At 36.6% G+C, this 15,006-nt stretch overlaps 1 protein-coding gene and 1 pseudogene across 1 annotated transcript in view; both read left to right on the top strand.

Moving 5' to 3' along the window:
* Cadm2 (cell adhesion molecule 2) overlaps positions 1-15,006 on the top strand; it is a 766,465-nt gene that overhangs the window by 118,000 nt on the left and 633,459 nt on the right. The window lies entirely within an intron of this gene.
* LOC110554596 (actin, cytoplasmic 2-like) lies at positions 11,496-13,130 on the top strand (annotated as a pseudogene).

Genomic DNA, 15,006 nt, shown 5'->3' with positions numbered 1-15,006 from the left:
AAAGTGCACATTCTATGATTCTATGCAAATAAATATAACTTGATTGTGGATGTGTTTTTGTAAATAAGTTGTTCACCCATGGTTTATGGGTCTGGAGTACGATGTAATAAAATCTTTCAAATGAGTAATAGCACAGGAAAGAATTGATTCGGGGCCACTTTGTTATGAGCTATTTATTTAGGTGTTTCAATATTTTTTTAACCCATTGGAGAGAACAATTTCCTTAATTACATAAAATATTGAGGTTTTTATATAACTGAAAATATCTTTCAAGAAATACTTTAAAATTTTACAGGTATTTGCCATTATTTTCAGAGAACAACCTTGATATCTAGATGGCCTATAATTAAATAAAATGAAAAATTTTCTAATTCTGAGTTAAAAGTAGATATGTCTATTCTGAAAAGATTTCTACTGGGGTGATGTACATAACTGGCATAATGAAGATTTTTGTTGACGATGGGGGATACATAAGGACGTGACAGTGGAAAGTGCTGCTGTACTGGTTTAATGTACAACCTCATGGAAACTATTTTGACATATTTCACGTAAGTACAACCAATGAAAGCATGCTTCTTTATTTTCAGCCAAAATTTAAGAGGCAATATGAGAGAGGACGAAGTAGCCTCTACCAAATATGCAATAGAATACTTTCAGAATATCTAGAAATTCTTCATTTAGTTATCATCAACTTGGGCTCCACTCTATCAGCACAAATCGGCCTCTCTACAATCTGTTTTTTGGTTTTTTTTTTTGTTTTTTTTTTCAATGCAGTTTATTCAGGAACCTTGAACAATCATCTGACCCTGGGGAAAGCCAGCCCACAGCTTAACTAGCCTCTGGGTAGCCAACCCCAGCGTGCCACATGGGCAATGCAGATAGGTCCACATACATGGAAGCAAGCCAGATCCTCAGCCTTAGCCAAATATGGAGTTGTTTGTGACAGAGAGCACTCACCATTGGGAAGGTGAAAGGCGGAAACCAGCTCCATCTTTAAGGCATAGCATTCCGCAGCTCTCTACAGTTCCCCCTTTTTGTTTTAGACACATCAGGCAAGAGTAGAGGTCTGATCTCTGATATTAGAAATAAATTGGGACTTTGTACCGATGTTCATTTAGGTGTCATCCACCCAAAGAGCATCAGACCCATCCGATACCTCATAGACGGGACCTGGGGCATCAACCCGCATGCAATCAGACATGCTCTTCTCTGGGTCGAAAGTGGCTGACCCTGAGTACAGTGCTTAGCCTCGCATCCTGAGCAGTTGTTGCTTTTTTTAAACCTCTAAAGCAATTAAGAGTTTGTTCATTATAGGGCCAAATATTACTGACCACGGCCCAGGATCAAAAATGTAGGTTGCCTCCAATTCTATGTTTCTTATGGGGTCACAACTTCATGAAACCCCTTCTCTCTCTCTCTCTCTCTCTCTCTCTCTCTCTCTCTCTCTCTCTCTCTCTCTTTCTCTGTGTCTGTCTCTCTGTTGCTGTCTCCCTCCTACTTTTCATCTTTCTCCTCCTCCTTCTCCCTTTCCTGTTTATCCTCTTCTTATTCTATTTTTCTTTGTTGCAACTGCACAAAGGAAGTCATAAATGAACTCGTTTTCAAATACGTGAATGGGGATATCAGGTTGGCAGGTTACAAAAAATCAAGAAATTCCGTTCTGTAGATCTCAGGTGTTATATGATGAATGGTGGGTTAGTGAAAGGTAGGGGCCTGTTCACATACTCTAACATTTATTTGGGAGACACAGATTTTAGATCACAATAGAAATAGGCTGTGAATGGATATTCATGGAACTGAGTAAAATCTAAGGCACTTTGGTATTGTACACTCAGCATCCTAACCTCTATACATCTTTAAAGTTATACATAACCAGCCTTGTCACAGCTTCTTTTAGAAACTTTTGTTCATATAGTGTAGGTGTTTGGAAATATGCTTTACTATGAAATTACCCATTTTTATCTGATACCCCATTCTAACTGACTTTTTTTATTCTTAACTTTCTAAAGAGGAGATAATACATACAAACAATGTAAATTTGTATGAATAAGATACAAATCTAATGTATTTCTTTAATTCATGGTAAATTATCTACTATATTTTCTTTCCTAAACACATAATGCTGTTAAGTGATCAGTTTCATGGCTTATATTTAGCTACAAAATGTTTGTATGATTTTTAAGTAGTAAATACAAATCGTTTTCAATATAGGTTTGTCTTTTCCCTAATGGAAAAATGAATAATTGTTTAAAATATTAAGAACAATGTAAAACTTCAGTGCTCAGTGCTAATTAGGATATCTATATTAATCCCTCAAAAGTTCACAAACATGACATAAGAGTTTTATGACACTTTGTCTTCTGGACCTGCCACGGCCATTTCACTTATAACACATACAAGTCATGCACAAAACCAAGCCAGGAAGTATTTTCAGCATTAGCTGGAGAGGGACTCATGATGCTCCACCTCTAGATGAAGAGGTTCTGCAGATGATGAGTCTTTACATTACTTGTTGCTCACTACAAAAGAAGCTTCTTTGACAAAAAATAAAACAAACAGCACCAATCTAGGGCATAATTATAGGTACTTAGAAGACCAATGTACTTAACCAAATAGCAGTAAAAAGTTTGACTCTGGGGCCTGTGTTTTCCTTGGCCATCAGCTTTTGACTGGGTTTAGAATTTCCAGTGTGAATTCCCTATGTTAATCGGCTTCAGGTCCTATCAGAAGACAGTTGATTATCCAGGTAATAGTCATGACTCTATTTACTTGCCTGTACATCTTTCATGACAGGTTGGCATTGTACCAAGCAAAATCGACTATCAGATGAGTCAAACTGATAACTTTTTAAATTAAATTTTTATTTTTTATATTAACTACAGTTTATTTACTTTATATTCCAGCTGTAGCCCTCTCCCTCATTCCCTCCCAATCCCACCCTCCCTCTCTCATCTCCTCCCTGCCCCTCTCTAAGTCCACTGATAGGGGAGGACCTCCTCCCCTTCTATCTGACCCTAGCTTATCAGGTCTCATCCGGACTGACTGCAGTGTCCTCCTCTGTGGCCTAGCTAGGCTGCTCCTCCCACAGGGGGTAGGGAGGTCAAAGAGCTAGCCACAGAGTCCATGCCTGGTTACCTGCAACTTCCAGCACAATAAACAGTAAGTTTGGTCAGTAAAAAGGAAGTCTCTATGTCAGGCCAGCAACAATGTCTTACCATCTAATTACCATCTAATTGGGGTTGGTAAGCAACAATGGGAATAAACTGAGTTGTATTTTGTGGTTTCTAGCATGTACCTGGTTAATAAATCAGAGAGTTGTATCCCACATGCCATTGAGAATTCTATTTAATAGCACTGGTCTTCTAAGAGAAATACTGTCCACCAATTCAGGGTATGTCAATTCAAGCATCTTTTTAAAAATTATATAGTTTTAAATGAGCTTATAATATAATTGGTTTCAATAAAATATTCTCATGCATCCTTACTTGACCATTAACTCATTTCTGCACCTCCTCTTCTTTTCAGCCCTTGCTTCTATCCTTTATAAATCCTTTAACTCCTAGTATCTCCCCTCCTACTTTCTTATCATATTTATTTTACTATCATTTCTCCACCAAGAGCCTTTTATTCTTTCAGCTATTGTGGGCCCTTTCTTTCTTCTTGACCTGTAGAGACATTTCAAATTGAATACACAATTCTAAAAATGTTTAAGATCAAATGAAGATCTATGGCATTTCTCAATTTTATGATTATTTCTGTCAGAATGTTTGGTACAAGTTTTTACACTGCATTCTAACATTTTGACTAATAGATTTTAACTATAGTGGCTTGACATTGCTTATAAACATCTTAGATAACCAGTATTGGAGCGCTGTATCTGTATACCTGGAGAGCAGTGCTACATGCCTGGGCAGCATTTTAAGATAACACTATTTCTTTTTATATTTTTCATAAAGTTAAGGGAAGCTGTGTAATCTGCAAGGCATTCAATGGCTGATATGATCGGAAATACCATTTGTTAGTCTGATTGACATTTTACTCTCCCTCACTAAACCCACAACATTCTTGCCAATTAAGAAGGAAAGGGTAGAAATACCAACCAAAACAAACTGACAAGTACCCAAGTGCCATCATCAAAAGTAGAAAAATCATATATATTCATTTAGTCATATTTTTAAAGTAGCAAATGTAATGTTATTTTTTCCTATGCATCTAAATAAGAGTTAGGAAATATTTAACAGTAAATTACCTTCTATATAAGCAAGGTGTATATTTAAGTAAAGAACTTAACCATGACAGGAAGGAACTAGACAACCAAAGTTATGACTTGGAGAGGTGACACACTTCCCAGGTTATTGATGAATGTTCCTTCCCAAGTAGTATCCATACATCTATCTATCTATCTATCTATTTGTCTGTCTATCTATCCATCCTTCTTTCTTTCTTTCTTTCTTTCTTTCTTTCTCTTTCTTTCTTTCTTTCTTTCTTTCTTTCTACCTATCATCTATTTTTCATCTATCATCTATTTATATGTCTATAAAATGTCTATCTTTGTGTGTATATGATGTGCATGTGCAGAGTTTGTGTGTGTGTGTGTGTGTGGACATACATGCCATAACACACTTTGAAAGATCTGATTTTAATTCTATGGAGTTAATTTTCTGTTTAAACATTTAAAGAAATTCACGGAATCAAAATCAAATGGCTAGGCTTGGTAGGGAAGTGTCCTTACTTGTAAAGCCATCTCACAACTTCCTTATGTACTCGGTAGTGCTAAAAGGAATATCCACAAATTCACATTTATGCTGAAAGTTAAACTGTTAATTCCTTATTCAACATACAATGTGTCACTTAAGGGCATATGTCTGTGTGGTGATGGGTAGTAACCAAATATATCAATGATTCTGAAATAATACTACATGATATATTTTATGGTGAAGAACTATTCAATCAGAAGTCAAGAAGTAGTAGAAGTTACCGTTGCGTCAATAAATAATGTCATGCATAATATATGTGTATTATAACATGTGCAGTGTCTAGCAGGACTGGACAATAAACAATGATCTTCACATCTTAAAGCAGCTACTACCTGCAGCAATTATGAGTGAAACTTAAGACCTTGAAGGTTCAAGGCATTTAAGAGGCAGTGCATATAAACTGTCAAGCAGCAAGCTAGTAGTTTTTATACTTTAAAAGTATTTACTATGTTTCAGATTTCAGATATATACATATACATATATATATATATATACTCTAACATAGCCACCGTCACAGCACTTGTGCCCTGAAGTCTTCCTGTTACCAACATTTTTACAGTTTTTAAAGTCATTTTTTGAGCATTCTTAACATTTTTTCTAGTGAAATACTTCCTGTATGATTTATGCTGGATAAAATTCGAAATCTTTTGTAATGTGTGTGTGCAGTCAAATAGAAAAACAAAAGGTTGTCTTCAGAATTTCAAGGCCATGCATATAGCACTGACTACTCATTTGATATTTGCAAAGTACTTTGACAATAACTGCAATTCATGTTATTTCTGCTCTTCCTATTTAATGACTTTTTCTGGAGAAAGTAGTGGATAAAAGGGCAAGTAAATGTTAAAAACATATGCATGCTTTAAAAATTCTTGCAGAGGAAAAGTGTGAGTCAGCACCCAGCCAGGAAATCACAAGTGAAACAACGAGTCAAATATAAAAATAGATCTATATAAAGTGGCAAAAGAATGCTAGGTAATATATTACCTCAAAATGAATATAGCATTGGATTTGTATATTCATTCGTTAGGAATCTGTGCTGTGACAACTATACTTGATAATGTCATGATATGCTCTGAAAATGTGAAAGAAAATGTAGCATTCCTCTTCACTACCAAAACAACAAATATGGCATTTTAATGATGACTTGCTTTGCCAATGTCTTTTAAAAAACACTGCTCTCTCTCTGTCTCTCTGTCTCTCTGTCTCTCTGTCTCTCTCTCTCTCTCTCTCTCTGTGTGTGTGTGTGTGTGTGTGTGTGTAGGAGAGAGAGAGAGAGTCAGAGAGAGAAAGAGAGATGTGGGTACTTTTGTGAGGGAACACGCACGTGGCTGTAATGGTACATATGTGGATAATGGAAGGCAGCTTCAGGTGTCTGCCTTTGCTTGTACCTTGACAAAGTCTTTTTGTTGTTCTTAGTGCTGCTTGTGCCAAGCGAGCTGGCCAGAGAATTTCTGGTGTTTCTTAGTTTACACTGCCCATCTGGCCACAGGAAGACTGAGTTTGTAGACGCCTGCTAATTCTGCCTGGCTTTATATGGGCTCTGAGAAGCTGAACTCAGGTGATTACACTCACACAGCAGTGTTTACCCACTGACACGTCTACCTAGCTCATTTAACCAATCGAACAGCAATGAGGTACCACCCAACAGTATGATTTTTCCGTTCTAGTTTGTGCTAGAAAAACAAACAAACAACATTTTGAGTGTTTTCGTTATACTATCCATTAATCATCTTGGTTTTCGAGAAGTATAATACAATCTCCATTTATTTTTCATCTCTCTGATTATTCTACTTTATCCCAAATTTAATAGGTCATATATATATATGTATAATTTCTTATATCTAATATATATATAATTAAAGACTTTTATAATATATCATAATATATATAATGTTAAAGACTTTCTATGCCTATTCATGCTTAACTGTGTTGTGTAAGTTTACCTGGAAAGAGAGGATCAAGCAGGTATTCATCTTAGAGAGAACAAAGAAATGATAGAAAAAGTAAGGGGAACAGGGACTGTCTCTGACATGAACTCAGTGGTGGGGTCTTTGATCTCCTCCCCCCTCTGAGGAAGGAGCAGCTTTGCTAGGATACAAAGGAGGATATTACAGCCAGTCCTGATGAGACCTGATAAGCTAGGGTCAGATGGAAGGGGAGGGGGAACTCCCCTATCAGTGGACTTATAGAGGGGCATGGGAGGAGATGAGGGAGGATGGGATTGGTAGGGAATTAAGGAGGGGGCTATGGTTGGGATGCAAGGTGAATAAACTGTAATTAATATAAAAAATTAAAAAATTTAAAAAATTATGAAAAAAGAAATGATGCCACTAGTATCTATATTAATGAACTTAAAATTTTACTGGTGTTAAATGAAAGACTATTGTAGAGGTACTTACAGAAGCATGTGACTTAACAAAATCCATGTTAGCTGAGTGATGTCACACAAAAGTTTCAACCCTGGAGCTCCCTACATAACATTCCAGTCACTTAAACTTGGGAGATTCTTCTTTCTTGTAGCTGTTAATGCTTGTGCTTCCTCTGGGAGGATCTGCCTTCTGAATTTTTCAGGAACTTCCTGGTCCTTATCTGTTTTGTGAACTTCCTAAGCCTTGTCCATTCCTCCCTTCCTTCCTTCCTTCCTTCCTTCCTTCCTTCCTTCCTTCCTTCCTTCCTTCCTTCCTCCCTCCCTCCCTCCCTCCCTCCCTCCCTCCCTCCCTCCTTTCTTTCTTTCTTTCTTTCTTTCTTTCTTTCTTTCTTTCTTTCTTTCTTTCTTTCCTGAGCCTTACCAGTTATTTCTTTCTTCCAGTTGTTTGTTTCTTCTAAAGTGTACACCTTAAAGAAAATAGTTAAACAGCACCCTTTACACTTCCCAGGAATAATCCTTAATAAATATTTTCTGGATTTAATACTCTCTGTTAACTAATCTCTTCATCATTCCTAAAAAAAAAATAACCATTAACCAGAGGTAATATATATATATATATATATATATATATATATATATATATTATATATGCAACATTATACAATTTTTAAAAAAAACTTATTTTTTCATATATTTTTTTTAATTTATACTTAAAGTAATTGATAGTTAATCTTAATTGTCAATTCGAAACAGTCTTGATTTACCTCAGAAGGAAGTCTTAATGAGACATTGTCCACTTTAGGTTAGTATATGGGCATGTCTGTAATATATTAGCAGAATTACCCAACCACTTTGGCTAGCAACAGGTCCTGTTTAGGGGACCCTGGACTGTTTCCCCAATTCACTATTTTACCTAAACTGTTATTGTTTTGTAATTATGTTACTTTTCTATCCTGTTGCTATTTTAAAGTGCCCTGAATGTTGACAGACAAATCTTTACTTGACTCGGAATTCTAAAATACAACTGTCATTGTGGAAAATCTTTGTAGCAGGTACTTGAAATAACAAATCATTGTACACCCACATTAAAGAGCAGGGAATAGCGAGTTAATGCACATATTTTTCTTTTATTTTTGAGATTGTAAGTAAATCAGTTCTTCTTTCTCTTCTAAACCCTAACATATATCAAATTTCTTTCTTTTTAATTTGTGCTTTCTATATTATTATTATCATCATCATTAGTATATGCATATCTGTAATATATACATATATATATATATATATATATATATATATCCAGGTCATTTTGTATAATATTTTTGTATGGATGTTTTAGGACTGACAATTTGATATTGGAGAACCTGTAAGAAGTTATGTATGCATGGACTTTACTAGAAAAAATTAAATTAGGATACAGAATTTTAACTGAAGTTTTACAAAATGAGAAAAATGGCAGAAGACTTTTGAAATGAAATAAAAAAAAAACTACTGTCTCATTAGCAAATGGCAGGTGAAGTATTCTAGACTTGACAAGTCAAAAGATACCCAGAATTAGATTAGATCCCACACTTTAATCTTTGTTTTGATGAGAACACTAAAAGTTTCTTGGTGTCAATTCCACATTTATTTTATTCTTTGTCTGAGGATGAGAAATGTCCAGACCAGATCTTTCAGAATCCACATACTCAGGAGGAGGGAGATGATAATCTCTTCCTTAAAATTAGAGTAGCTGATTCAGTAGTGATCAAAACACTGAAAAGTTTATGCCAAATGCACCTCTATGGAAATAATCCCCTATGCAATGAATCCAAGAACACAAACAGCCTTCTCTGTCTGTATAACTGCAAATGACAAAGAGAATTTACCAGCTTCCCATCACATTTATAGTGGGAATTACATACTGGGAAACTTTTAGGAGATTAAAAAAATAGGAAAGAAAGAAAGAAAGAAAGAAAGAAAGAAAGAAAGAAAGAAAGAAAGAAAGAAAGAAAGAAAGAAAGAAAGAAAGAAAGAAAGAAGAAAAGGAAGGAAGGAAGGAAGGAAGGAAAAAGAAAGAAAGAAAGAAAGAAAGAAAGAAAGAAAGAAAGAAAGAAAGAAAGAAAGAAAGAAAGAAAGAAAGAAAGAAAGAACATGTTTAGTTAGAACATAGTGTTTTATTCCTAAAGATTTTAAAAAGAAAAACAAAGACCTCAGCATTTTGGAAGTTTTAAAAACTGATACGGGCTTAGGAAGTAAGCTAGTTAGGTTGCCTTGAAAGATTGTATTTTAACCTAAGAGGAAATGATATTGTATGAAGGATAAATCTCATTAGCTGCAGATTGAGGAAAGTGATTGCAAAAATCCTGTTCCCTCATGCCAATGCATGTCCTCCTGTCTGCTATAATTGAATTACTGTCCCCAATAGACATTTGCTGGAAACTTTTCTATCAACATAGCCATATAATTGTGTGACACCGGCTACAGAAACACTTAAAATTGCTAACAAAATTTATCTCATATTGTCACAAATATATTGCCAATATAATAGTATGTACTCTCTCAATCCTATCAGATAAATGTAATTTTCTTCTCCAGATAGCCTTTAAATATTTCAGCTGTCACTGTGAGTCCCTGTGTTTCTTTTGAGGCAAAACTTATATCATTCAGATTTTAATGCCACATCTACTGATGATCATCCATTATAATTAGATTTTTTCTTTTCTTTTTATCATTTATTACAATTAATTCAATTTGTATCCTGGCTGTTTCCCTCTCCCTCTTATGCTCCCAATCTCACCCTCCCTTTCTCATCTCCCCTAATTCCCATCCCCTAGTCCACTGATAGGGCAGGTCCACCTTCCCTTCTTTTTGCCCCTAGCCTATCAGATTCCATCACGTCTGGCTGCATTGTCTTCCTATGTGGGCTGGCAAGGCTGTACCCTCCAGGGGGAGGTGATCAAAGAGCCTGCCACTGAGTTCATGTCAGAGACAGCCCATGTTCCCCTTACTAGGGAACACAGTTGGAGACTGAATATATGGGATACATCTGAGCCAGGGTTTTAGATTTTTAAAATATATCCTCCAAATTTAAGGTAATCATCTGGATATATTCTGATCAGTACAGATAAGAAAAAAGTTATGCCCCTGGACATAGTGATTATATTAACCTCTCTGTGTGCCAGTTTTATTTTCAGGGATGCTTAACAAATTTAGAGTTAATCTGAATTGTAGGATATTTAACAAAGTAAGTGGGACAAATTGTGGGTTCTTCTTCAGCAAGGATCCATTTAGCTGAATTATTTTTTTTCATTTTTTATATTAATTACAGTTTATTCACTATGTACCCCAGCTGTAGCCCCCTTCCTCATTCACTCCCAATCCCACCCTCCCTCATCTCCTCCCATGCTCCTCTACAAATCCACTGATAGGAGAGGTCCTCCTCCCCCTCCCTCTGACCCTAGCTTATCATGTCTCATCAGGACTAGCTGCAATGTCCTCCTCTGTGGCCTAGCAAGTCTGCTTCTCCCTTGGGGTGGGGGTCGGGGGAGATGATCAGAGAGCCAACACTTGAGTTCATGACAGAGACAGTCCCTGTTCCCCTTACTAGGGAACGCACTTGGAGACTGAATTCTTACAGGTGATATTTTTCTCATCTGTATGGATTGTCCATATTTATCTTCCTTAGTTATTAAAGTTTTAAATTTTGCATCATCCTTGTATCTCCTTGCAGAATTGAATGTTCTGAACATTCCCAGGCATTTTAGGACAAAATGAATTGAAGTAGAGAAAATCTGGAAAAGTGTAGATCACTAGAACCCCTTTGGTTGAGTTGTAGTTGGCAGTGGTGGAGGAAACCATAACAGGATATTAAAACTATAATGGATTATTTTAAATATATTTAGCAGACCTGTCACTAAAGAAATTAGTTACAAAAAGGAATTCGTCAAAAAGTAATGACTTGAATGTGGGTTTTTAGAACTTGACACTAAATATGTAAGTATAATGCGGCCCTAGAGCAAAGGTAATTGGGAGAATCATGGTGGTTTTCTCATGGATATGTGATTTTTGCAGCAATGGTCACATAACCAATTATGAATTCTGAAGTGTATATTAACAATCACAGAGCACAGGTAAAGGTTAGAATTTTAACTGAAGTTTTACAAAATGAGAAATGATTAGTCAGTTGTGCAGAAATGATTATTAAAGACTCAACAGAGGATCAAAATGTTCTTTGAGACATAGTTTATCAGAAAATTATCAGTTCAGGGATAACAGATGCTGTACATTAGAATAATGAGAAAACACAAAAGAAAATCTTTGTGAAAGTGTTAACATTATAGGAAAAAAAATTAATTGTTTAAAATCAGAAAAGTTAGGCCTTGTATTTCCAATGTTCTTGTTAATGAAGTCTTCCAATGAGGATATAAAAGATTGGTAGGGTTTCTACACTGCAGGGCTGCTCAGTACATCTATTTTCTCAGTTGCCCTATGCTCCGCTGACCAAAAGTTTAGAAAAATAGCCCTGCTTATCCTTGACAATACCTCTGTCATATGCAAAGTTGGTGACAATGTTTCAGGGCCACACCCCTCTCGATTGTTTTGGCAACAATCATGATGGGCATGAGCTGGAAGGACTCCTACAAAGGCCATGAGGCCAATAGCAAGAGAAGCATGGTGATTCTGCAGTATCCAACCAAGCAAAGCTCTGTTTTCGATGGAATCACATGGAGAAGATATAGCATCACACTTTTTAAGATGAATTGTTTGGACCTGGAGTGCACCCGGCGCTTCTGATTAATGATACCCTGAATCCCCAGGTTCACAGCGAGAGGATGAAGCAGGTAATATTTGAAGCCTACAGCACCCTGCCATGTGTGTGACCATTCAGGTTATGCTAACTGTGTATGCTTCCTGGGGTACCACTGGCATTGACTCTACTAATAGTGTCACACATACAGCGCCTATATACAAACACTTGCACATGCCATCTTATGCCTGAACCTGGCTGACTGGGACCTCGCAGACTATTTCATGTTGACTGAGCCAGTCTACAGTTTTCCTACTACTTCTGAATATGAGTAGTAAGTGATATTAATGAAAAGTTCTTTTATGTTGCCCTGGATTTTGAGCAGGAATGGCCACTGCTGTAACCCCTTCCTCCTTGGAGAAGAGCTATGATCAAAACTACCGTCTGCCTGAACGGCTGGTGATCACCATTGGCAATGAGCAATTCCAGTGTCCAGAGGCGCTCTTATGCCCCTCCATGAGACCACCTAAATTCCATCATGAAGTGCGATGTGGATACCAGCAAGGACATGTATCCCAACACAGTGCTGTCTGAAGGCAACACCATGTATCCAGGCATTGCTGAGAGGAAGCAGGAGGAGACCACAGTCCTAGCAGACAGCACAGTGAAAATGAAGATCACTGCTCCCTTTGAGTACAAGTGCTCAGTATGGATTGGTGGCTCTATCCTGGACTCAGTCTCCATCTCCCAGCAGATGTGGATCAGCAGGCTACAGTATAACAAGTCTGGCTCCTCCACCTTCCACCTCAAATGCCTCTAGATGGACTGATCCTATGCAGAACATCAGCATCACGAGCCAATTCCAAAGTATCTGTTTTCCCTGGTGAATGCAAGCTTCATGAATCTGGAAAATACTAAAAATTTCCGTTGACTTTTATGACTGTTATTAGCAGTAGGTTGTGTAACTTGTTGCTGATTTTTGAAATTGAGCTCAGGTTAACTGTTCAGTTTGTTTATGTCTAAAGCCCTGTGATTTAACCATATAACCTGGTCACTTGGTGACTGCAAACATGCTAAAGAAGAGAAATTCCCAGGGGTGAGCACCATACAGTGATCTGTGCTGTCTTTTAACCAACAGCTGAGTTTTCCATGAAGCAAATCTTCATGACCCACCTACAAATTCTGTCTTTCCTTCTAACAGTGTGAGAAAGACCAAGTCTTCAGACCAAGTTTCTGTTCTGATATTTGTTTCCTCTCGATCATGGTGGGTTGTTGTTGCTTTGAGTTGGGAATGTTTTTATTTACACATATAAGTTTATTCCTCTTTTTTATTTAAGCTAGGGCTTTTGTTCTCAATTCTTTAAGAAATGACACATTGCTTTTCTTATTTTAAATGAGAAAATCAGGCTCCAGCAACTTGTACTTGTGCAAAGAAAAATAATAAAAAAGTGTTATAGTCATTGTGAAAAGAAAACAAAGACCCACGATAAACATAAACACTTATTATTAATGTCTCTATTTTAAACAATGTATTTTAAAGGAAGTATATTAAAGAATGTCCTACTTCTATATAGTCATTACTAGAATTTTTTTACTCAAATTATTTTTTTCATTTTTTTCAAGGAAATAGGAGAAATTAAGAAACAGGACAGGAGCCTACCATAGAGGGCCTCTGAAAGATTCTACCTAGCAGTGTATCAAAGCAGATGCTGAGACTCATAACCAAACTTTAGGCAGAGTGCAGGGAATCACATGAAAGAAGGGGGAGTTAGTAAGATCTGGAGAGGACAAAAGCTCTACAAGGACCAAATATATCTGGGCACAGGGGTCTTTTCTGAGACTGATTCTCCAACCAAGGACCATGCACAGATATAACCTAGAACCCCTGCTAGGACATAGCACAAGACAGCTCAGTGTCCAAGTTTGTTCCCTAATAAGGAAAACAGGGACTATCTCTGACCTGAACTCATTGGCTGGCTCTTTGACCTCCCCACCCGCCGTGGGAGGAGCAGCCTTGCTAGGCCACAAAGAAGAACATTGCAGCCAGTCCTGATGATACCTGATAAACTAGGGTCAGATGAAAGGGAAGGAGGTCTTCCCCTATCAGTGGACTTGGAAAGGGGCAGGGAGTAGATGAGGGAGGGAGGGTGGTATTGGGAGGGAATGAGAGAGGGGGGCTACAGCTGGGATACAAAGTAAATAAGCTGCAGTTAATATTAAAAATAAAAATAAAGAAAATAAAGCTTTTGTTTAAGTTAAAAATTAATTTAAAATGTAACACTTAAGAATTGCTGTACTGTGATAGCTAATATAAACTATGACAGTAATTTAAAAATTGTAATCTATCTTCAAAATGCATGCTTTATTTTAGTTTTAAATTTTATAAAGATTTATTTATTTGTTATTTATATAGTATTCTGCCTGCTTGAGTGCCTGCAGGGCACCAGATCACATAGATGGTTGTGAGCTATCATGTGGTTGCTAGGAACTGACCTTTGGAAGAACAGCCAATGCTCTTAACATCTGAGCCATCTCTCCAGCCTCCTAGTTTTAATTTTTTTTTAAATGTTCATTCTTGACTGAAATTTGTGCAATTCAGATATGGGCTTATTCACTATTCTCATATTCTTTCCTATAACTTCATTTAGCTATCGTAATTTACCTTTATCTCAATAAGCTATTTTATGTATCTGAGGGAAGGGAAGAGTTTCAGGGAAGACACAGAAAGGCTGAAGGTGCCTCTAACTAGTAGGCTGCTTAATTAGCAGCTGTGGAATGCTGGGTAAATACCCTTGTATCATAGTTAAAAGAAAATAAGACGGTGTAAGGTTGTTGATCAAGTCTTTATTCCTCTTCAGAATTTGTAGATGCTTACTGAAACAAAAATGTATAATTATAAGATTTTGTTCTAAGACCAAAATACAGTCTCTAGCTATCATTTTCCTATCCTAAATGTCACACCATTTCTTTCCTAAAGCTGTATCCTAAGAGACCTTAACATTTGGTGTATGACACACTGCTTTGACAATTCAGTGAAAAGACAATTGTGTTTGATTATTTTTCAATGTCACTTTGTTGCTAAAACTGAAATTATAAAAATAAAATGAATATATTAAGGGATACATGTATGGATATTGAAAGTCATGAAAAGTTAT

The sequence above is a fragment of the Meriones unguiculatus genome, chromosome 17 (assembly GCF_030254825.1).
Source record: "Meriones unguiculatus strain TT.TT164.6M chromosome 17, Bangor_MerUng_6.1, whole genome shotgun sequence".
Classification (NCBI taxonomy): Eukaryota; Metazoa; Chordata; class Mammalia; order Rodentia; family Muridae; genus Meriones; species Meriones unguiculatus.
The sequence above is the reverse complement of the archived record's forward strand: the minus strand, read 5'-3'. Positions and strand labels throughout refer to the sequence as shown.